This window comes from Schistocerca americana, chromosome 6, assembly GCF_021461395.2.
Source record: "Schistocerca americana isolate TAMUIC-IGC-003095 chromosome 6, iqSchAmer2.1, whole genome shotgun sequence".
NCBI classification, from domain to species: Eukaryota; Metazoa; Arthropoda; class Insecta; order Orthoptera; family Acrididae; genus Schistocerca; species Schistocerca americana.
In genome coordinates, this window is record NC_060124.1 from 389,340,697 (window position 1) to 389,365,259 (window position 24,563).

General features: G+C 43.7%; 1 protein-coding gene and 1 pseudogene across 4 annotated transcripts in view; both read left to right on the forward strand.

The window, feature by feature from the left end:
• The window catches only part of LOC124619344 (mesocentin-like), a 628,722-nt gene that overhangs the window by 409,468 nt on the left and 194,691 nt on the right, over positions 1-24,563 (forward strand). The window lies entirely within an intron of this gene.
• Positions 15,743-15,860, forward strand: LOC124620400 (annotated as a pseudogene).

Here is a 24,563-nt window from a genome sequence, read left to right on the forward strand (position 1 = left end):
TAACTTTACTCTCGTGAAGTTTAGTGCTCAATTCCGCATTACATAGGTGTGTCCAGATACTTCTTATCACATTGTGTAGATAACTGGAACCTCAAAGTAAAAAGTCAAGAGTCTTTATGTGGCTTAGTGATAGAAAGCCAAATAAAAACATAGCGAATGTGGGTCATCCGTACCGGTTTCAGGTCGTGGCCGAGCAAACGTAATGACCGACCCATGGTGATAAATCGTTGCCTCAGTCTGTAATCAAGTGAAGGACGACGGCCATTTAACCACCTGGATACGCAAGTCGAAAGTTAAACCTGCGTTCTATGATCATCAATCGAAATTTGTCCAGTAACTGACAGCCCGAAGTAATTTAGCCGTCTTGGCTATCCCATTAAGCTCTGACGCAAAAGTAGTTCTAACTACCATTTTGCTTTTAAACATGCACTCGTGTGCTACGTACCGACGGCGCAAGAGGATAGTAGTCCTCGTTTGAATATCGTTTAATGTTGTGCAACGCTTGAACGAGGTTATTGTTGCCAAGGCTGAATAAAAATGCATGTATCTTTTCAGAATTATTTATTAATGCGTCGGTATTAATTTCCTTCAAGGTACGATTCATTAGAATGTAGGCAGTTTGTGCCACTGCTTTGTTTTCGTCGATATTTGAATCTTTCCTGGAACATTGTTTATAATTATGTGGTTTACCTCTTTAATCGATTCTGTCTTCATCGCTTTTTTGTTTGCAAAACATAGTTCTTCCATGGTTCGTTGCAGCTTAATGGATGGAGAGATGTCACTGGGAGCCATTATGGTATGAGTACTGGACTAAGACTAGTATTCATAGTTGCAAAAATTCAGAAGAAGCAGTGAAGTGTCAGCAGGTGCTTTATTCTGGCAGAACTGCTATGAACTGTTTTTTCTGCAGATTTATTCGCCAAAACGACGTGGAACTTCCGCATAGTATTCGTTACTGATACTGCAAACGAAGGTTCAGCGCTCCATCATATGCGAGATCAGGAGAGGGGTGCCTAAGAATTTGAGAGCATTATCGAGCGCGTTCTTTTCAAATGAACGATCCAAACATTCGCCATAATCTGCTTAGGAAAACCACGGGAAACCCGAAACTAGCTAGTGGGACAGGAATTTGAACCCCATCTTTTCGAATGCTAGTACAACATCTTAACTACTGCGATACCTCGCTCTCTGTGATCGTACGTTGTGGTGGTAAAGATCTCTGCACCCTACGCCTTTTAAATGGAAGAACATAGTGGGCGCAACCGCCAAGTTGGATGGAATTTAGCGAGTGTTTTTTATCTTAAGTCTTCGGGAATCTTCCAGTGGGATTAGTGAGCCTTGGTCCACGTTATACAGCTACACTCATGTTTCATCGTTGGTTAAACCCTGTTCCTGTTCCAGTTAGCGAGGGATGCGGCGCGGTGGCAAGACAATAGATTCTCATTCGGAAGGACTGTGGTTCAAATCCCCGGCGCTACAGACAGATTTAGGTACTTCGTGGTTGGCTAAAATAGCATACGACTAAAACCTGGATGGTTCCACCGAAAAGGATACGGCAGATTTCGTTCCTCCAAGTTTCAACTACAAGTGTAAAGGATATCGTCGTTGACGAACCCGAAAACACTAATGTTCTTTCCTTCTTTCATTGCTTTGTTCGCTTGTGTGTTTTTATTTGGCATTCCTGAGCAATGTCCATTCGACTCTACGTTTGTCCTAAATACAAAATTTTTGAAACACATTTTGGTTTGAAAACACCTGGAAAAATTGTTTGGCTCGAGCCAAATAATACGTGAAAATCAGTAACGATAACTATTGGCAGGTTTAGAGTAACCATATTCTTCGCATTACTAATAAGTTGTATTGCGGTGTTTATGGCGTTACCATTTACATCTTTCTCGCGGAAAAATACGAGGGCTATTCATTTATTAAGATCCGATCGGTCGCGAAATGGAAACCACAGTGAAAATAAAAAATGTTTTATTTGCATCAGTTAGCTACACCTTCCTGGTACTATTTCTAAATAGTCACCGCTCCGTGTCACATATTTGTCGTAGCGTTGTACCAGCTTTCCAATAACCTCGTCATAGCAAGCAGCCCTGTGCTTTCCGTCTATTCTGTTCGCTGGTGTGCAGCCAAAGTGTTGTCTTCATGTGGGCGGAGATGAAGCTCGGAGCCAAGTCCGGGCTGTTTGGTTGCTTATCAAACACTTCCCATCCAAAACGCTTCAGGAGCGTTTTCATTGCAGTTGCAGTATGCGGCCGAGAATTGTGGTGAAGAAGGTAATGCTTGACGATTACGTTATGTGGGTTGCATGGAATCAGGATAAATCTCTAAGAAGGCATTCATTCTTGGTGGGAGATGCTGCTGTTCTAGCTATCTTTACGTGCTCACCCTGCGCTCAGAACTGAAAACTGTGACTTGATGCAATCGACGGGCATACTAGAGACACTGCCCAGTACATCTACGCAAAGTTTCGTCGGATTTTCACTGTGGTTTCCACATCACGACCGATCAAACCGTAACTAACGAATAGACCTTGTATTTATGCTTTTTTCAGTCACTGATGACTCTCGAAAAGCAACTTTCAGTATTATTTTCAGCCATAATGGCTATGTTTGTAAATAGTGACTGTGTGGGAAAACTATTTATTTCTAGTTTCTGCTACCAGTTACTTTTTATTTTATGCTTAATCTAACATAATGCAACGCGTTTCGAACATGTTTTGTTCATCTTCAAGCGTTTGTACATACATACAGTCCGCCATCTTGTGTTGTGTGTATAACATCGAAGCAATTTGTGCAGTGGCAATCAGTGACAAAATATAATGTGCAATGGTGTAATGTCAATCAACAGCTCCGCCATTATACCAGGGATGCAAGTGAAGCAGCAAGATGATGTAACTGTAAGTGGTCAACTGTCATATAAAAGCCTTTCACACTATTTTCGTAACACATAACTGATGCAAATCTATCTGCATCCGATAGAGGCTGTGATATATATATATAGTCAACAAAAAAGAAGAAAACCAGCAGAAGACATCACTGACTTCGATTTCTAGTTGTACACTGCCCTCTCCTTACCCCCAAATGCCACACCAGCAGCTACAGTAAAAAAACAAAGTGTTCTAGATCAATCTAGTTTAAGACTGTTTATTTTTAAGTAACATTTCTCGATTTATGTATGCATGTACAAACGCTTGAAGATGAACAAAACATGGTCGAAACGCGTTGTATTATGTTAGATTAAGCATAAAATAAAAAGTGACTGGTAGCAGAAACTTGAAATAAATAACATTCAGTATGTCGAATTACGTGGGGCGCTTAATTCTATTCTTGAAGCAAAATTAAATGCAAACACTGCTGTTGTTTCTGACACCTAACAAAATAAGCATCCAGTGTGGGTACCAACCAACGTTAAAATGTACCTACGACAGATGTACAACTCAAGAAAAAATTGAAGACAATTGCATGTCTAGAGATAAAGATGGGGCGCTGTGGTTGAGACATTGAACTGATATGTACATTATCGGAGGTCAGTTCCCCGTCCGGACATTCTGGTTTAGTTTTCCCAAAAGTGTAAGGGAAACGACGGAATGGTTCATGGCGCAACCGCTGTACTTCCCCGTCTGAGTTTGTGCTCCAACTTTAATTACCTCGATATTATTTCACTGACTGCGAATTCCTTGACATCAGCTGTACTAGGTATAGATCTACTGCCCAGTAGTGACATGTGAAAATTTGTGCCGGATCGGGAGTCCAAACCGGGATTACCCACTTGTTGCAGGCTGTAGCTTTAGCCACTTCGGCTCTCCGTACATGCCCCGTGGACCGAATTAAGCGAATTAATTTAGATGTGTTGTGTACAGCTGTGTACCGTCAACAGTTTCTATTCTTTTAAACATGCATGTTAAATCCAAGTAATGTTGCCTCGCGATGGATGACGAATTTCGGGGACTCTTATATAAGGATGTAGGCAGTGTTACATACGGAAGTTCGGGTTCGTCCGGAGAGCGTGCATAGATAGCAGAAGTGTTTATGGCGACTGCTCGCGATAAGCAGGAAATCCGGATTTGATTTAAGGTCCGATGCAAACTTTCACATGTCACTGTTGGGTAGTAAATATATACTCAGTATATCTGATCTCAAGGAATTCGCAGTCAGTGAATTAATTTCGAAGTATTTTGTACAACTGTACGAGATGCGACAATAAAGTAATGCGACTGATGTGAAAAAAAAAAAAAATGTTGCTTGCCGTTTTAGTCAAGTTTAGTGTTGTCTCCTCCAAAGTAGTTCCCTTCTGATTGCACACACTTTTTCCAGCGCTTCTGCCATTTATGGTAACATTTCTGGAACTCATCTTCTGTAATATCCTCCAAAACCCTCGTCACAGCTTTTTGGACATCTTGTGTTGTTTGAAAAAGGTGTACATTGACCGCCGTTTTGACTCTTGGAAATAGAAAAAAGTCGCACGGAGCGATATCTGGTGAATAAGGTGGCTGTGGTAGTACTGAAATCTGTCTTGAGGTTAAAACTTGCTGAACTGACAGAGCAGTATGGGACGACGCATTATCGTGATGCAGAATCCAATTATCAGCAATGTTGGCACGGACAGAAGAACTCTTTTAAGAAGTCTTTCTAAAATTTCTTTGTAGTAATATTGGTTAACTGCTTGTCCAGGAGGCACCCTCTGTTTATGAACAATTTCCTTCGAATCAAATAAGCACACAAGCATGCATTTCACTTTTGACTTTGACATGCGAGCTTTTTTGGTCTGGGTGATCCCTTTGTGCGCCATTGCGAACTCTGGCGTTTTGTCTCTGTATCGTACTTTAAAAAAAAGTAATAATAAATTCCGTGTTTCTCGCTGTTGTGGTGTGACATTTTTGGGGAACATTTTTGCACAGGGTCGGCCGGTGTAATAGAGCGGTTCTAGGCGCTTCAGTCTGGAACCGCGCGACCGCTACGGTCGCAGGTTCGAATCCTGCCTCGGACATGGGTGTGTGTGATGTCCTTAGGTTAGTTAGGTTTAAGTAGCTCTAAGTTTTAGGGGAGTGATGACCTCATATGTTAAGTCCAATAGTGCTCAGAGCCATTTGAGCCATTTATGCACAAATCTTTCTCATACCAAGATCTTCAGTTATTATTAGACGAATCGTTTCTCGATTGATGTTCAGTTCTTCTGCAATCATTTTCACAGATAATCTTCGATCTGATATTACGAGTTCACGCACCCTGGCCAAGTCGACATCCGGCCGTCAGGTTGATAGTCGTTCACTGCGGTCGTCATCTTCAACATTCGTTCTGCCTTCACTAAACGTTTTACGCCAACGAAAAACTTGCGCTCTTGACAGAACCTCCTCTCCAAAAGCCTTCTGAAGCTTACCGTAAGTCGTCGTCGCGTTTTCACCCAATTTAACGCAAAAAGAAATGGCTTACCGTTGCGCAATATTATACGGTTCCATTTCCGTGACGAGAGACACAAACACGTGTTAACTTATTACAAGCACAACTCACGACTGAGCAGTTGCATCGATGTGCTGCTTGGACTAGAAGCAGCTTATAGACCAAGGTCAAAGATATTGTGCCTATGCAAGCCTGCAGAGTTGACACATCTTGCAAAGAAAATCAGTCTCATTACTTTATTGTCGCACCTCGTGTATCATCAGCAGCAGCCATCGTTTCAGACATGCTTGTGTATATTTAATTACTGCGTTTCGACGTGACGTTAAACTGCATTCTTCCCTTTTCTACGTTTAGTTTAGTTATTGCGTGTGCCATGGATTACGGCCTTTCGCTATGATGTGGAACGACCCAGTTTTGCAGCTCAGTAAAAAATGTGGCAACTTTATGACCATTTACGTGATTGTCTTAAACTATTTTTTTCTATACAGTGATATATAGTCCATTATCTATAACACGTGCAGTATGCATGTATAGAGGCTGCGGAATTAAAACAGTTTCGCGTAATTTGGCCAAACGAAAAACCAGCCACGAGTGCAGACTGCTCGGCAGTTATACACAAATTGTTGCCCGCCACGAGCAGACACAACAACAAATAAATAAACATGTAATAATCTGTATATATAAAATAAAGTCGTGTTATTTACACTATTTATAACTCAAGAACGACTGGACCGATTTGGCTGAAAATTGGTGGAGAGGTAGCTTAGAACCAGGAGACGGACATAGGATACTTTTTATCCCGTTCGACCGCTATAAAAAGTGGTATAACAAAAACGCATCTGGCATGGAATAACAAAACGCAAATGTCAGCTAAACGTCACTATAAAACGTGATATAACAAAAACGCATCTGACATGGAATAACAAAACGCAAATGACAGCTAAAAAACGTCTATGGTTAAGAATCAGTATATAGCATTAATTAAAAATTTAAAGAAATAATTTGTGTTTTCTTTGAATTATCATTAACAATGCCGCGACCAAGACGATCGAATATTTCTTGACAAAGCGGTAGTGCAAGAACGGTAGAAAACATTGCGAATGAAAGGACTGAAGAAGAACAACAAATTGCCCGTGAAGAGCCCCGCGTTAGTATGTCTCGGCTTCGTGCTTCTCAATCACAAGAGCGAAGTGAGGCAGCACGTAAAACGGCTCGGTTGGCAATGCGAAATCGTCGAGCGAACAACCGAGATCAACGTGAAAATAATTTTCGACGCACAAGAAGAGATTTATCACGTGATGATTTGAATCGAGCAACGTTTAGATACGATTGCAGCTCACTTATCAACAAAGTATTCCCAAACGTCATTACTAACTACAAAAGTAATGAATGGTTGAGTGAGCGAGCAGTTTTAGCGGCTAAGAATAAAAATGTAGATGACCTAAATTACATAATTCGGAATGAGATCATTGGTAAAATGCATTCATTCAAATCTGTTGACTGTGTGACAAATGAAGATGAAGCCACCAACTACCCAATTGAATTTTTAAACTCCTTGGATGTACCTGGCTTACTACCGCACATTTTACGCCTAAGAGTTGGCTCTGTAATAATCATGCTTCGAAACATAAACCAACCAAAACTGTGCAACGGTACGCGTTTGGTGGTAAGTAAATTGACGAACAATGTTATTTACGCGACGATACTCAAAGGAAAATTCGAAGGTGAGGAAATTCCCATCCGAGGATCCCGATGATCCCAACCGATATGCCGTTTGAGTTTAAAAGATTCAAATTCAAATGGCTCTGAGCACTATGGGACTTAACATCTTAGGTCATCAGTCCCCTAGAACTTAGAACTACTTAAACCTAACTAACCTAAGGACGTCACACACGTCCATGCCCGAGGCAGGATTCGAACCTGCGACCGTAGCAGTCCCGCGATTCCGGACTGAAGTGCCTAGAACCGCACGGCCACTGGAGCCGGCGAGTTTAAAAGACTTCAATTTCCGATCCGTCTTGCATTCGCCATGACCATTAACAAATCACAAGGCCAATCCTTGAAAGTTCGTGCTTTAAATCTGGAATATTCATGTTTTTCACATGGTCAATTATATGTGGCATGTTCACGGCTCGGAAGACCATCTGCGTTGTTTGTTCTTGCGCCTGATAATAAAACAAAAAAAATGTCTTGTATGACGAGGTACTTAATTGAAGAGTGGAAGCTATGCACCTAAAAACATAAAGAATAAAGAATCATTAAAATACTTAATTTTTTTATTTGTATTTCCTAATAAAAAATTGAACTTAACCTCCAAAATCTGATTATTTATTGGCTTTAAGGTGGAACAGAGTTCGTCGGGTCAGCTAGTTAGATAGCAAAGAAACAACAAATAAAGTTTCCTACTCACAATACAAAACGCAGTCGCAGTAGCTTCGAAACAGTAGATGACAGTTGGCGGGCGACAATGAGCAGTCTAGCAGTCGAGGCGGTGTTTCGTGCGCCACCGTGTTCTGCACCGGTTTTGTACAGCGATATATCGCTCTGTGCCCCGCGAAGAAGAGCTCCAGCCAGCGCTTTGCAGATTGGCCAGAAGCGTGGCCCGCCTGTTCCAGTAGGCGGCGTCGGCTTCGGCGTCCGGCGGTTGTGCGCCGCCGGCCGGTTTTGGGGGCAAGGACGCGCCGCGTGCAGATTACATCAGCTCCCACCGTGGCCAGCCGCCGTGGATCCTGCGTCCGCAACGCACTGCGCCACCAACTTCTGTGTACCGTTCCTGCACCGTACAGTTAAAAACCTCAACACTGCCTGCGTCGCGCCAAAGATAAAATAGTACGGAGCCGCGGGACAGAATAGACTATCTTCAATGTGTGTTGTTGTTGTGGTCTTCAGTCCGAAGCAGTACTGTTTTTCTGGGGGAACGCTGGGGGATGCGTACCCCTAAACTTTTTCGTCGACAAAAATTTTTTTACGATGTTGAGAACTTGGAGCCGCGCGGGATTAGCCGAGCGGTCTACGGCGCTGCAGTCATGGACTGTGCGGCTGGTCCCGGCGGAGGTTCGAGTTCTCCCTCGGGCATGGGTGTGTGTGTTTGCCCTTTGTCCTTAGGATAATTTAGGTTAAGTAGTGTGTAAGCTTAGGGACTGATGACTTTAGTTTTTTTTTGTTTTTTTTTTTTGAGAACTTGGAAGAGTACCAAAGATTTAATTCGAGGACGTACATTTTTTATTTCATTTTTTCGTGTTGGTAATTGCAATACGAACGATACCAGCGAAGTTTTTGGTGAAAAAAGCGATGTCATTGACTGTTTCAAGCATTTCGAAGCTGCAGCAACCGTTCTCGACAGCTGAATCGCTGGCAGCTATGCCAGTATCCCTCCTTCCTCTTCAGAATGTACTGAAATGTGTTCCTATATCGACGAGTGAATGTGAACGTGGGGTTATCCCAAATGAGTATGATCGTCTCGCCAACAAGAGCTTCAGTTCGTCTTTCCACATTCAGCAATCTGATGTTCATAAAGTTGTTTGGTTCTCCACTGATGTTGTTCCAGCCCATGGACTATGTACACCCTTCCTTCATGAAAGGCAGACATCTTGCTGCTGATAGCAAGAGTAAAGTAAGAAGGCGTGAAGGCTACTGCAGCCATGAACTAAAGTCAGTTTGGAAACTGTTGTAATGATATTAATGTAAGTTACGCTGTAGTTGTATAGTTAAATAAATTTTCAGCTGTATTAAAAATTGGGTCAGTTGAAGATCGGGATACCACCCATCATATATGCCATTTCGAGAGCCAAACAAGGCTACAAAAGATTTTTGTAGTGTAGTTTCTGTTGTTGTTCATAATAGGTGTGGATGGTTTTTGTTGTATTGTGTCTTTTAGTGGTGTTTTGTAGGTTGAAATATGTGTTCGGTAATATTTCCTGGTATTGTTTTGTATGTCGGAGGATTGATTGGACTCACCTGTTTCATTTGAGGGGTATTATAGGTCAATTGAAGTGTACGATACTATTTTCTTTTATTATTAAGCGGTTGATGGGAATCGCATGCTTCATTTGAGATTATGTAAACTGAAGTGTTCGATACCACATTCTCTTGTATGTCTGGGTGTTTCCCGGTAGCGCTTGCTTCATTTGACGGCAGACGGGTGGTATCCCATGCTTCAGTTATAAGTAATTTTCGCTAAATTATATCCAATGTCGGAGTACCCACAAAATTTTTTTTAGAAAAAAAAAGCACTGGTCCGAAGACTGGTTTGATGCAGGTCTCCATGCCACTCTATCCTCCCGCAGTGCTCTTCGTCTCCGAATAAATACAGCAACCTACAGCTTTTTGAGTCTGCTTGCTGTGTTCATCTCTTTGTCTCCCTCTACGATTTTTAGCCCCCTCCCCACACTTACAGCCAACACTAAATTGGTGAGACGTTGATGTCATAGAATGTGTCCCACCAACCGATCCCTTTTTTTGATCAACTTGTGCCACAAATTTATTGTTGCCATAATTCTATTCAGTACCTCCTCATTAGTTACGTGATCGACGCATGTAATCTTCAGCATTCTTCTGTAGCACCACATTTCGAAAACTTATATTCTCCTTTTATTTAAATTGTTTAACGGCCATGTTTCACTTCCGTGCGTAGTCACATTCTAGACAAATACTTTCAGAAAAGCCTTTCTAGCACTTAAACCTACACTCGATGTTAACAAATTTCTCTTCTCCAGAAATACTTTTCTTGCCATTGCTAGTCCACATTTTATATCTTCTCTACTTCGACCATCATCAGTTATTGTGCTGCCAAAATAGCAAAATCATCTTTTACTTTAGGTGCCTCGTTTCCTAACCTGATTGCCTTAGCATCACCTGATTTAATTCGATTACATTCCATTATCCCTGTTTTGCTTTTGTTGATGTTCATCTTATATCCGCCTTTGAAGACAATGCCCATTCCTTCAACTGCTCTTCTAAGCCCTTTGCTATCTCTGACAAAATGAGGATGTCATCGGCAAACATCAAGGTTTTTATTTCTTCTCCTTGGACTTTAATTCTTACTCCAAATTTTTGCTTTGTTTCCATTACTCCTTGCTCAGTGTACAGCTTGAATAACATTGGAAACGGGTTACAACCCTGTCACCCTTTCCAATCATTACCTCCTTTTCATGCCCCACAACTATTACAACTGCCACCTGGTTTCTGTACAAGTTGTAACTAGCCTTTCGCTCCCAGAATTTTACCCCTTCTGCCTTCAGAATTTCAGAGAGAGTATTCCAGTTAACATTGTCAAAAGCTTTCTCTGAGTCTACAGACGCTATAAACATAGGTTTGCATGTCTTCTAAGATAAGTCATAGGGTCAGTATTGCCTCGCGTGTTCCATGACTCTGGTGTTCATACTTTTCTCCGGAATCCAAGCTGATCTTCTCCGTAGTCGGCATCTACCACATTTTCCATTATTCTGTAAAGAATTCGTGTTAGTATTCTGCAACCATGAGTTGTATTGTATTGTATGTTAACCGGGGACCTAGAAACCCAGGGAGCGTCTCACACCAGACGAGTGTAACCCCTATTTTTGCATGGTACAGTACTGGTGGTGTACGCGACCGTGCAGAACTTGTTTGCGCAGCAATCGCCGACATAGCGTAGCTGAGGCGGAATAAGGGGAACCAGCCCGCATTCGCCGACGCAGATGGAAAACCGCCTAAAAACCATCCACAGACTGGCCGGGTCACAAGACCTCTACACAAGCCCGCTCGGCGGATTCGTGCCGGGGAACAGGCTCTCCTTCCCAATCCGGAAAGCTGTGCGTCGAAGTCTTCCTTCAGTCCGACCTGGCACAGATCCCAAAGACTCGAGCAGTACTCAAGAATAGGTCGCACCAGCGCCCTATATACGGTCTCCTTTTCAGGTGAACCACTCTTCCCTAAAATTCTCCCAATTAAGCGAAGTCTACCATTCGCCTTCCCTACCACAGTCCTCAAAGGCCCCTTACATTTCATATTGCTTTGCAACTTTACGCCGAGATATTGAAATGACTGTGTCAAGCAGGACACTACTAATACTGTATCCAAAAATTACAGGTTTATCGTCCTACTCATCCGCGTTAACTTAAATTTTTCTACATGTAGGGCTAGCTGCCATTTATCACACCAGTTTTGCTGTGAGGAGACGTGGATCAGGTCTGAAAACAGAACAGTGGTTGCAGAGGTATAGGTGAAGACCATTTGATATTCCCTGCGGTAAATCTGTTCCAGTAATATAGTAGTTATGTTATTGGTTTTGTGTTTTTGTCAAGAAAAACTATTTACAAATCTATGTAAGTCGCCACTTACAAAGCGTTAATACGAGTAATAATAATCATAATAATAGGAGAATGAAGACGTTGCGTTCGCGAGATTCCCTTGCGTCTCTGTTTCGAGTTTACAGAGCCCGTGACATTGACTTTAGGGGACTTCCTGTCAAGTTTATGTCATCCAGGACATGAGCGCATCAGCTGATTGACCCCTTGGGCGGCTGACGCAGTTTCCGAGGTAATTTTCTGGTGATCTCACTGCCATCAAGTGATGCCATCATCAGCCACGAATCCGTGACATTTACTGCGCATTCCGAGACGACTGCCACGCACCGACAGTGGGACGAAGCTGGCTTGCCTCCCATTCCTTGGGCCGCACCTCGTTGGCAAATAGACCCACATATAGCATTTAGTAATCGAGTGCAGTTTGGATTAACGGCGGGAGGTCTTGTTGGCTGTAATGTTATTACCACTCCACGCTAAGTCCTTTGCATAGTGGCGAGGAGCGTAGCATTAGTTGCGCAGTCCTAGCGGCAAACATCAGCCGTGGCATTGTTAGGCCCGCATTAGTGGTCCAAAGTTTTTTGACAAATTTGTTATAAAAGCTAGGGCAACGCTCTAACTTTTATAAAAGACACGGTGAAAGTACCTAGCACACCGTCAAAGTTTTTATAAAACGTCTTTTCAACGTGTATTTGACAAAAACCCTGTAGTCAAATACGGGAATTAGCGTGGCAAGTGAGCAAATGTTGGCAGTTCAGGCTGTAGCGTCGGAGCCAATTGATTTAGCTACAAGCTGTTGCGACTTAACGGCGCGGGGATCTATGTTACTAAACGGCTAAAATCTCCACGTCACCGTTGCCGGTTGCCAATCTAACGCTTCCAGGGCCACTAGTAGTTTGATTTTCAGTATTACATATGAGGCGCCTATAGCACGCCGTCGTCGATTTTGAGATTGTAGCATGTTTGCATGCTGCTGACATCTGTTGATCTTATGGTGAACCAAATTTATCTACGCAGTACCCCTACACTGTATATTTGATCATTTGCGAAAAGCTGTCTGACAGACTTCTGTGATATTAGCTTCAATAGGGGCCCAAACCACAAATTTTCATTGTTGTACAACGGTCACTGGCTACACTGACGCCCATTTCTTCTTGAAAGGTGGAACCTCTTTAAGAGATCCCCGTACAAAAACCTCGCTTGCCATGGTTTCAGTATTCCAGTCTGTAAAACGGATGCTGATTATTTCAGGACCATTAAAAACGTTATCGTCTTCACTACCAAACCAAAAATTGGTGCACATGGCAACAATTTACATTTCAGAAGTTTTACGTTGATGAAGTTTTCAACAAGTTGCCAGGAATGAACTGTTGCTTAAAGTGACATATTCTTCAGTGGGGTTGTGTGAGACCACCATTTTCTTCAAGTCGCATCGAAGGAGACCACAATTTATCTTCCGACATTTTGTAGATGCCTTGCAGAATCTAGTGTGAAAATACGCAGGCGGAAGGCAAATGTCAATCTTGAAACACAAAGGCGTAACTAAACTACTAGATCAAACTTGTGAAGAACCACATAGGCTTAACAAAGCTACTAGATTTCATGACTTAACAAAACCAGTATATTTCATGCCGGAAGTGTATTACTCGCGCAAACAAAGTTAACACTCGGCGCGATGGCTGATGGGAGCGACCGTCAAGGCATTTCCCATTTACAGTCGCTCCCATCAGCCATCGCGCCGAGTGTTAACTTTGTGCGAGTAATACGCAGTTTTTCTGACCTCAAGCCAGGTAAGGTGCTTAAGGAAAATAATGATAACGAGGACCATGAAGTTTTGGGATAGGTCATAACAGTGTGTGTGTGTGTGTGTGTGTGTGTGTGTGTGTGTGTGTATGTGTGCGTGTGTGTGTGTGTGTGTGTGTGGTTGTATCTGCCCTTTATGTTCTGATTCTAGTGTCTCATTAATTACAAACCTCACAACAGTCAGAAAAACACTGTCGCCACTAGCCTAGATGTGAAAATTGTGTGAACTAATATTAACAATAATAATAAACCTAAATATTAATTAAAATTTCATAAAGTAAAATGGGTTCATAATTTTTATAGGAAATATAGTGCGCTTAGAGTTGGTTAAATGTGTTTTCCTCAGAACTTTGTGTCTGTGCTTTGGACCTTTATGGTGCGCAGTGCCTCATAGAATCATTGATCGAATATAAAATGCTTTTTGATATACTCATTAAGAGATATAACCTAAACGTTAGGGATGTACCACAACAAGTACTGAAGTTAGAAACAGCGTATGTCTTGAGTCAGCGGAACTAACGGCGCCCAAACTACCCTGATTACATTCATGTAGTATCTGAGAGAGAGAACTATTAGCGACTTCCAACAGATTATATACACAATTTCAAACCTTTACGAAACTTTTTCCCCGTGACAACCCCCCCCCCCCCCCCCCCACCTCCCCGCGCCACCGTTTTCCCCCGCACACAATCAAATAACGAAAGAAAAATCGACCAGAAGTTAATCGATACCCATGCATCCTCCGTTCGAACCCGCTCATGTCACTATTCTGGTTGGTTCACAGAGAAAAGCTGTGCCGGTGTGTTCCTGTTGGCTGCAAGACTGGCAAGTGCGTACTGACCAATTAACGAACATGCTGTAATATGTTCGCACAATGTGGTGAAATTTACTTTCGTCTGTTGTGAAGTGCTCTCCTAGACGGAATTTTCTGCGCCGTTAACAGTGCTCTCGGGCGTTTATAATGGGGCCAGCGTTCCTGTCAGGCGTGTTCTCATCTCTCTGCAGTACAGTCGCGTATTTTGTTGGGTACGGAAGGATGAGGAGAAATGAAATGCTGTTGGAGGGTAAGTGTCCTTGGGTGTTCCTCTGACTCTGTTAACAACACTCTCAGACAATTCTAAAAGTAACGATATTTTTCGTAAACGGCGTACTTTAGAAAATCTTATGGATTGCCAATCAAATTGGCGGATGTGATACAGATTCTGGACTCGAATTTGGAAAGAGCGATATCGAAATTATTGTTCAGCCATCCTGTTTTTCTGTAAATCGCTTTTAACAAAGACTGGGATGATTTCGTAAACAAGGCCTTAGCTGGTTTCTATTTATTCTTCTAATTCACATAACCACTTTTGAGTAACAGGCACTTTTTGTAGGCACAGTGTCCACTCACATTAATGTTAACACGTGTCAAAAGTCAGAATAACTACTTTTCACAGTGCGGACCGCTGCGAGACGTACAGGAAGAAAGTCAGTGAGGTTCTGGAAGTACCGATGCGGTTCCATGCCGGCCCCAGTGCTGTGGCCCGCTGCACTGTGCTTCTCGCTTGGGGGTCCAAGCCTCGTACAGTTCGATTGAGGTGGTCCCACAGGTTCTCGATTCGGTTTAAATCCGAGTGGTTTGGTGGCCGAGGGAAGTACGGTAAATTCACCTTGGTGCTCTTCGAACCACTCACGTACACTGCTACCTGAGTGGCACGTTGTGTTGTCCTGTTAATAGATGCCATCATGCCGAGGGAAAACAAACCGCATGTAGACGCCGACGTGGTTCCCAAGGATAGATCCAAACTTGTGATCCATTGTGCCTTCCAGATTGACGAGATCACCCAGGGAATGCCACGAAAACACTCCACAGGCCGTATTGCTCGCTCCTCCGGCCTGAACCCTTCCTACGATTGTTGCAGGATGTTCGCTTTGAGGCGTTTTACGGCCGTCTGTTCGATGGAGCATAAAACGCCATTCATTTGAAAAGGCCACCTGTCGCCATTCGGTGGACCTCCAGTTGCGGTATTAGGGTGCAAATTCCAGCTTTCGTTGCCGATGAACTGGAGTCAGCATGGGTGCATAAACCAGGCACCTGCTGCGGAGGCCCATATGCAGCATCGTTCGCTGAACGGTCGTTGAAGAGACACTGTTGATAGCCCCTTAATTCGATGTTTCGGCGCCGGTTTTGGACAGCACGCTTTTACCATGCACGGTATACTTTAATCACAGCGGCACGCGAACAATCAGACTTTTTAGGAAATCCTTTCACCCTTAGGCAACGGCCTTGCCACAGTGGATACACCGGTTCCCGTTAGATCACCGAAGTTAAGCGCTGTCGGGCTTGGCTGGCACTTGGATGGGAGACCATCCGGGCCGCCATGCGCTGTTGCCATTTTTCGGGGTGCACTCAGCCTCGTGATGCCAATTGAGGAGCTACTCGACCGAATAGTAGCGGCTCCGGTCAAAGAAAACCATCGTAACGACCGGGAGAGCGGTGTGCTGACCACACGCCCCTCCTATCCGCATCCTCAGTGAGGATGACACGGCGGTCGGATGGTCCCGATGGGCCACTTGCGGCCTGATGACGGAGTGCTTTTTCACCCTTGGCTCGAAAGCCAAAGATCATGCCCTTTTGGGCGTCGCATAAATCGCTCTATTTCGGCGTTACGACAAAGACTGTACTATTTTCAGCGCCCCCCGGACACGCTTTATATACCCTACTCTGCCAGTGCTTCCACCTGCCGTTTGAGAGTCGAATTTTGACGTCGAACATAGGTGGTGGTCACGTTAACGTGACTGGATCGTGTATAAGGGGCAATGTAACGAAAACGAGACTGATGGGGAAAAAATGTAAGTAAACTGTTTATTATTGCAAAAGTAATAGCAGTAACTGTTAGTGTAGTATCTCACTGTCAGTTAAGTCGGTCAGTGGCTTCATGGAAAAACGTTTGCGGTTGTCTGCGAAACCAGACTGAACGCAGGCAAACACTTCTTCGTCCGAAGCAAAACGACGGCCACGAATGTCTTCCTTCAGACTTAAAAAAAAAAAAAAAAAGGAAAATCGCACTGGGAAAGAGCGGGACTGTATGGAGGATATGTAGGGGCTTCCCAGCAATACTTCTACAGGATTCAAGTTCGCTGCAGAAGTATCGCTGGGAAAGCCCTTATTCACTGAAGAGCCAAAGAAACTTGTAAAACTGCCTGCACCAGTTTGAACAGTCCCCGTTGACATGCATGTCCATGGATTCATCAGGTTGTCTCAATACCCGTATGCCTCCATCCGCTCGATACAATTTGAAACGAGACTGGTCCGACCAGGGAACATGTTTCCAGTCATCAACAGCCCAATTTCGGTGTTGACGGGCTCAGGCGAGGAGTAAAGCTTTGTGTCGTGCAGTCATCAAGGGTAAACGAGTGGGCCTTCGGCTCAGAAAGCCCATTCGATGATGTTTCGTTGAATGGTTCGCACGCTGACACTTGTTGATGGCACAGCATTGAAATCTGCAGTAATTTGTGCAAGGGTTGCACTTCTATCACGTTGAACCATTCTCTTCAGTCGTCGTGGTCCCGCTCGTGCAGAATCTTTTTCCGGCCGCAGCGATGTCGGAGATTTGATGTTTTCCTGATATTCACGGTACACTCGTGAAATGGTCGTACGGGAAAATCCCGACTTCGTCGCTACCTCGGAGATGCTGCGTCCCACCGCTCGTGCGCCGACTATAACACCACGTTCAGACTCACTCGAATCTTGATTCCCTACCATTGTAGCAGCAGTAACCGATCTAATAGCTGCGCCAGACAATTGTTGCCTTATACAGGCGTCGCCGACGGCAGCGCCGTATTCTGCCTGTTTACATATCTCTATATGTGAATACACATGCCTATACCAGCTGCTTTGGCGCTTCAGTGTGTATCCTCCATACAGTGCCGATCTCACCCTTTTGCGATTTCCATATTTTTTGAGCCGTGAAAATAGATAGTTATGGCCGTCTATTTGTACGCCTGGGTATAATCATGGATGCTTAGCCGCAAACATTTTTTAGGGAAGGCATTGACCTTCTTGTCCCACAATGGGATAAATGTATTAATCTTTATGTCCATTATTTTTGAATTAATCAACAATTTATTCAGGTTTTCCTATCTGCCTTGTTAACCACAAACAATTTTCATTGAAGTCATTGTCCGTGTTGCTTCACAACGTGATAAATATATTAACCTTTACGCCTTTTTGAAATAATAATAATAGTTTGTTTACTTTTTTCCCATCTGTGTCATTTTCGTTTGATTGTCACTTATAGTTACTGCAGTCAAAACTGAAGGTCACTTGGGCCATGGTCGATGCAAATTACGTGACTTTTCGTCTCCGCCTGCGGGAGATAGTTCGAAGGTAAAACAGCAACTGCCTCAAGAAACTGCAGGGGCCCCGGAATTTATAGGGCTGTATAGAGGCGACTGGTTGTGATCCGTTTCCAACTGTTCTCTTTTGTTTTCCTGTGCGACATGCCTGAAACTAGTAGCGTAAGAGCGCATGAAAGTGATAAGGCTCTTACGACCCTGTAAAGCCTACTCATACTGCCAAGTTAAGCGTGAGCGTATGAATGGAATCTCACGATCGTTACCGCCACAGATAAGGTACGAAGGCCGCCACGCACAAACAATCTAGCAAGTCAAATGGGCTTGCCCTGAGGGAAACTGGCAGTGTCTGGGGAAGCTGAGAGAGATGAACTGGCGTGGCTCAACCGGTCCGGTAGGGTTTTCGGCAGGCCCACAATGCACCACGCCGAGTCACAGAGCTGGTACTCGGCCTTCTCGTGTGTGGGAGCCGTAGGCTGCTGGTGGGATGCAGCGTTCCCAGTGGCTGGAGATATGTGCATATCTTTCCCGCTTTCAGGACTAGTCGTTCAACAGACGCACACCACGATAGTTTTATATCATTGACGTCTATGGTAGAGTTGTAAAACACTTTCTGTTCTCGTCCAGGTCAGTGCTGTGTTCCTTCATTTCCGGAATGCGTTCGATACAGTTCGGCACTGTCGCCTAATGACAAAAATGCAGGCGTACGGTATAACAGACCAGCAAATAGAACACAACATGTCATTCATTCTTAACGGACTGAAATCTTCAGAGTAAAACTTATTTTGGACGTTCCACAAGGGAGTGTTTTTGGACCATTACTATTCACTCTGCATTTAAAAAAGCTAGTGGATAACATCAGAATCTGGATGAGGCTGTTTGCGAGTAATGCTGCGGTGCATGGAGAAATGGAAACGTTAGAAAATTATAGCGAAAGAAGGATCACCTCGGAGTCGCTGCTTGATGCTGGGACTTGCAGTTGGCCCAAAAAAAAAGAAAAAAAAACAGATTTAACGTGTTGCGCATACATAACTGGAAATTCTAGTTATTGCGTGATTAAAAAAAGGCACAACAATCACTGGAATATCTAGTAATGTGCATCCGGAACGATTTAAAGTAGAACTACGACATGGAACTAATCACATGTAAGGCGGACACCAGATGAAGATTCGCCGGAAGAATCCTCAGGAAGTGTAGTCCAGTAACAAAGAAGATGGCTTACAGAACCCTCTTTCGATCAATACACGAATATTGCTCATCAGTCTTGGCTCGGTATGAGGCAGGATTGATAGGGTAAATCGAAAAGATCCAAAGAAGAGCAGTGAATTTTGTTGTCACGGAGATGCTCATGCGACTCCAGTGGCAGGCGCCGTAGGAGAGGCGTCCTGCGTTACGATGTGGTTTACTGTCAAAATCCCGAGAGCGCACGTTCCTAGAAGAGTCGAGCAATATATTGCTTCCTTCTGCGTATATCTCGCGCGAAGGCCATGAAGGTAAAATTGGAGAGATTCGAGCTCACACGGAGGTGATTACCTACAGTTTTTATTCCCGTCCACGATTTGCGACTGGACGCACACGAGAAGGTCGCTTGCGGATGTAGCTGTAGATTTAGTAGACGTAGACGGGGAATACGACACGCCGAACCACGCCGGTCCACATATGGCAAGGTTTGGCTGTATCGATTGTGCTTGGCGGTCTGTGTCTTGAATTTAAGTTAAATCACAGGTTCTCAACAAAGACCTAATGTCTGGTAATAGCGATAACGTTTCATATGTTACTTTTTTGGAAACGATGTGTCCCTATTTCCGCGCTATCTGTGGAAAAGCCAGAACTGCCATATGATTGTGTTTTGGTGAATAAGTCGCGGATAATGTTCTTGGCAGAGATGCAAACACTCAAATTACGAAGCAGGCAATAGCTTGCACCATCAACCAAAAACGAGGGAACAGTCGTGGCAGCATTCCACACAACCGTCGGTATAGAGAACAATATTGACGAAAAGGAACCACCGAGATATTGAAGGAAGAAATTATTTATTTGTTTTTGTCATTCTTTTTTTATGATGTGCTTTTGTTAACGGCATTCATAAGGTCGTGGAAAACTGAGACTTAATAACGCTTCTTATTGTTTCCGTTTTTGCGAAAACATCATAGAAATGTAATTAAAAAATAAAATTGAAAATCAAGACGATCGAAATCGGCTATTGCGGGAGAAACACTTCTAAGTGGAGCTCTCATTCCAGGCTCCTCTGTCGTTATGTTTAAATAAGAACTGCGCGATCAGGCACGGAGGATCAACCGGAACGGATTCAGCGGTGCGTTGACAATAGGTTTATTCATTTATTTATTTATCGTGTGCTGAAAATTATATTACCTTTATGGACAAATGTGCTGACTCACAAGATAGTACAATCTTACGTCTCCACATCTACTTCCCTGATCGATTTTATGGCTTCATCCGATGCGTGCTGAATATTCAAAATGGCTCTGAGTACTATGCGACTTAACTTCTGAGGTCATCAGTCGCCTAGAACTTAGAACTAATTAAACCTAACTAACCTAAGGACATCACACACATCCATGCCCGAGGCAGGATTCGAACCTGCGACCGTAGCGGTCACGCGGTTCCAGACTGAAGCGCCTTTAACCGCACGGCCACACCGGCCGGCGCTGAATATTCGTTGTCGTTCCTTTGCACGCTCGAAGAGGACTGTCAGCAACGATATGATGGATTGACTGTAAGGAGGCATCAGTCACAAGTTGCAGGACTAGCCCATCCCCGCTTTACATTAGGATACCACATTTGCCTTGTCCGGTTCGTGTCTGTTGATGTCTGGGGGTGATCGAATCCGAAATATCCGCGTTGAAGGGTTCTCAATTAGACATTTGTTGACTGTTGACGATAGCTCGCACTGGATTTTCCGTGAATGGTTGACAAAGTGGGCCCAACAAGGTTGTTTGATGTGCAATATGATGGTTGTCTTTATTTCAAACGTTTGTACTCTGTTTGTGCAACATCTCTATGAATGTGTAGCTGAGAGACCTCCATGAGAGCTTCTGATCTTTGTACTCTGAATACATCCCCTAATTGTCCGCATTGCCTGATTGAGTTACACGTCTATCTTCTTAGTGTGAGCACTATTCATCCAGAACGAGCAGCACTGTACAGCAATAGAGTATCATAAAGCTAAGGCTATGGCTCTTAAAACCTGAGCAATAGATCCTTTCCACTTTAGCAGCTACGTTTCAAAGATGCTGCTTGCAAGTTAGAGTTCTATCTAATGTTATTCCAAGGTATATTTTTGTCTACTGCATTAAGACTTGGGCCATTGTGTCTGACGTCAGCCATTACTGTTTGCTGAGGGTACAGGCGAAGGCACCATTTCTTGAAAGATGCATCCAAAACTTGAAAAGAGTTTGAAATGTATATCAACAGAAGTAAAACAAGGGTGGTGAAATGTACGTGAAATACACAGTCCAGTAACATTAATGGGACCACCTGTTAAAAACTTGAGCATCCAATTTTTTTCTTTTTTTATTTATTTATTTATTTTATTTATTTATTTATTTTTTTTTTTTTTTACACGGACATTCAGGAAGAGAGTCAGTGACAACGTCCTGGATGATAACGGCAGGGACGTCGAGCCATCCCGACTCCATTGCCGTGGCCATCTTCACTAGGTTTCTGGGTCGAGGATTAATGGCACGAACAGACCTATAGGCGTGGTCCCACAGATTATCGCTGGGGTTCTGATATGGGGACTTTGGTTGCCACGGGTGAACGCTGCTCTTCAAGACATCCATGTACACTGCGAGCTCTGTGACACGCTGCATTGTCCTGCTGGTAGATGCTATGGTGCAGGGGAAAAACAGACTGCATATAGAGGTGGACATGCTGTGTAAACGATAATGCATACGTGTGTTGATCCATTGTGCCTTACAGAATGACGAGAACACCCGGGTATGCCATAAAAGCATTCTCCAGACCATAACAGTCCCTCCTCAGGCCTGGAGCCTGCCGACGATTGTTGCAGAGCGTTATTCGCCATTGACCATCTGTCCGATGAAAAGGCCACCTGTCGCCACCAGTGTAGTTGCGGTATTGGCGCGAAAATCCCAGCCGCCGTCAGCATGTTGACGACGCAGGCGTCTGCTGAGGAGGCCCATACATACCAACGTTCACTAAGTGGTGCGCCACAGTTGCGTCGGCGCCGGTTTTAGATAGTGCCATTTTGGCACGGACGGCGTTCCTTAACCACTCTTTACAAACTTAACCGTTTCGGAAGTGCTTCCACCCTTGACCCGAAAGCCAATGATAATGATCTTTTGGACGTCAGATAAATCGCTCCGTTTCCGCATTACCAGAACGACTCCATTATTTTCCGCGTCCCCCCCGTAACACGCTTTATATACCGTCCAGTGCTAGTTCTGCCACCGGTGATCACATTAATGTGAGTGGACCGTGTAAATCAGGCGACGCTGAGGCAATTAAATTAGGAAAAACTAAAAGTAATAAGTGACTTTTTCTTATTCGGGCATCAGGATAACTGAAAACCATGGATTTAAAATGCAGACTAGCCGAAGAATGAATAGACTTTCTAAAAATGAGAAATACTGATTAACGTCGAATATAAATTTAAATTTTAGTAAATTTTAGGCAGTCTTCTGCCGAGGCATTTTTTCTGGAGCGTAGCGTTGTACAGAAGTGCAATGTGGACGACGAATAAGAGAACAGAAGCTTTTGAAATGTGATGCTACAGGAGAATACAGAAGTTAGGCGGGTAAACCGGACAATTACGAAAAAGTACTGAATCGCATGGGAGATGGGGATAAATGACACTACTTTACTAAAAGAAGGAATCGTTTTTAAGACGTATCCCAAGGCATGAAGGAGTAGTCGAGGGAAGTACGGGGAATAAAATTTATTGGGGACCAGGGCTTGACTAGAGCAAGCAGGTTGAAATGAATGTAGTTGCAATAGCTACGCAGTAGTTATGCATATCTGAACGGGTTTGCGCATGATAGACTAGTATGAAGAGCTTCTTCAAACCCGTCTTCCGCCTGATGGCCACAACAACAACAGAACATCGAAAAAACATATGTAATTAAAGCTTCCGCGTCAACCGTTATGTCCCATAATGTAAATTCTTTACCCTGAGACGACTAGCAGAGCACTGGCGTGAACTCACCGCCGACGCGATAAAGATCAGGGAAAGATTATCTTTGATTCATTCTGGCAAGCTGCCTCTGGTAGGGGCGAACCTGTTTGTACCGGGTCCTGTCGCCTTGGACTACTGAGGCTCATTCATAGTGCCGGTTCAGACTGCCGACAGCCACTGGGCAGGTATTCTCTCTTTGCGAACTGAAGAGCGAGCAGGCGAGTCCTCACTCACCCTCCACAGCTACCTCACCAGCAGCGCCTATAGGGGTTTCACAAAGTTTTACGAGGGTGAGTCAAAAAGTAATGTCTCCTGTGCCGTAAAAAATTGAATAGTGAACGTATAACAGCAGAATTAGTACAGATAATAGCCTGAACTGCCCTGTACTCAACACTGCCGTTCAACATAGTCACCACGCAATTGTACACATTTGCGCCACTGTTGACGCAGCTATCAAATCAAGTTTGGATAAATTCAGGGTTTTGCTTTTTGATTAATGATTTTACAAACCCAGGTTTCGCCGTTGATTGTAAACTCTTACGCGCCTGTCTCCCCGAATCACTTCATCAGCATCGATTGACATGACATATTGTTGCGTGGCAGCTGTGCGGTTTACCTGCAATCTGCTTCACCGCTGCCAACTTCTTCATCCACCACCCCACATTGCTGAGGTTCATTACAGCGTCCCCATGCACATTCTTCATGGATGAAGTTAAAACAGCATTAAAATCGTGGATCAAGAAGCAAACCCTGAATTTTTCCAAATGGTTCTATTGTCAGGGTTAGACGATGGCGCAAGTGTATACAAACGCATGATGATTATGGAGGACGATAGTGTTGTGTAGGTGTCTGTTCAGGCCATGACCCACACTAATTCCGGTGTTATATGTTCGGTAGTAATTTTTTTAAATATTTAATTGTTTTGTGACAAAGGAGGCATTACTCTTGATCCGCCCTTGTAACAATCCTCTGGCTGCGTGCATTAAGGAAACGCAGTGCACTGGCACTCCCCGGAATTTATTATTTTTGATCAAATGAGTTAACGCTATAAGGAATACAGAATTTAGCAACTAATAGAAGGGACGCATAAGACACACACTCAAACACGATCTGTATATATCATCGCACACTGCACTGCACCTCGAGACGGGAAACTGACTCTTAGTCATCCTGCACGGCATTTGTTGCGCTCTTGCAGGGAGGGCCTTTTGGGAACGCAACAGTTGTCCTACAGGATGACTTGAACGAGTTTCCCATCTGGCAGTTAAGTACAACGTTTATAGTGATTTACTTAGATTTTGTTCGTGGGCGTTTCGTGCGTTGTTTGGATTAGATACTAATTTCTGTACTCTGGATAACGTTAATGCATGTAATGGAAAGAAAACACCCCTCGGTTCTACCTACGCTCGGCGTCGCCACTGGTTTTAAAAGCGAGCTGCGAAATATTGGTGTAACCTGTTGGTGTAGCTTGTAGGTGCTCTTTGAGAGATGTAACTTGGTAGAGGGAGTGTGCGACTCACTTTCTTCGCTCTTCATTTTTCAGGTTATTACCCGCTTGCACTTACTATGGTCAAAAATCACGGC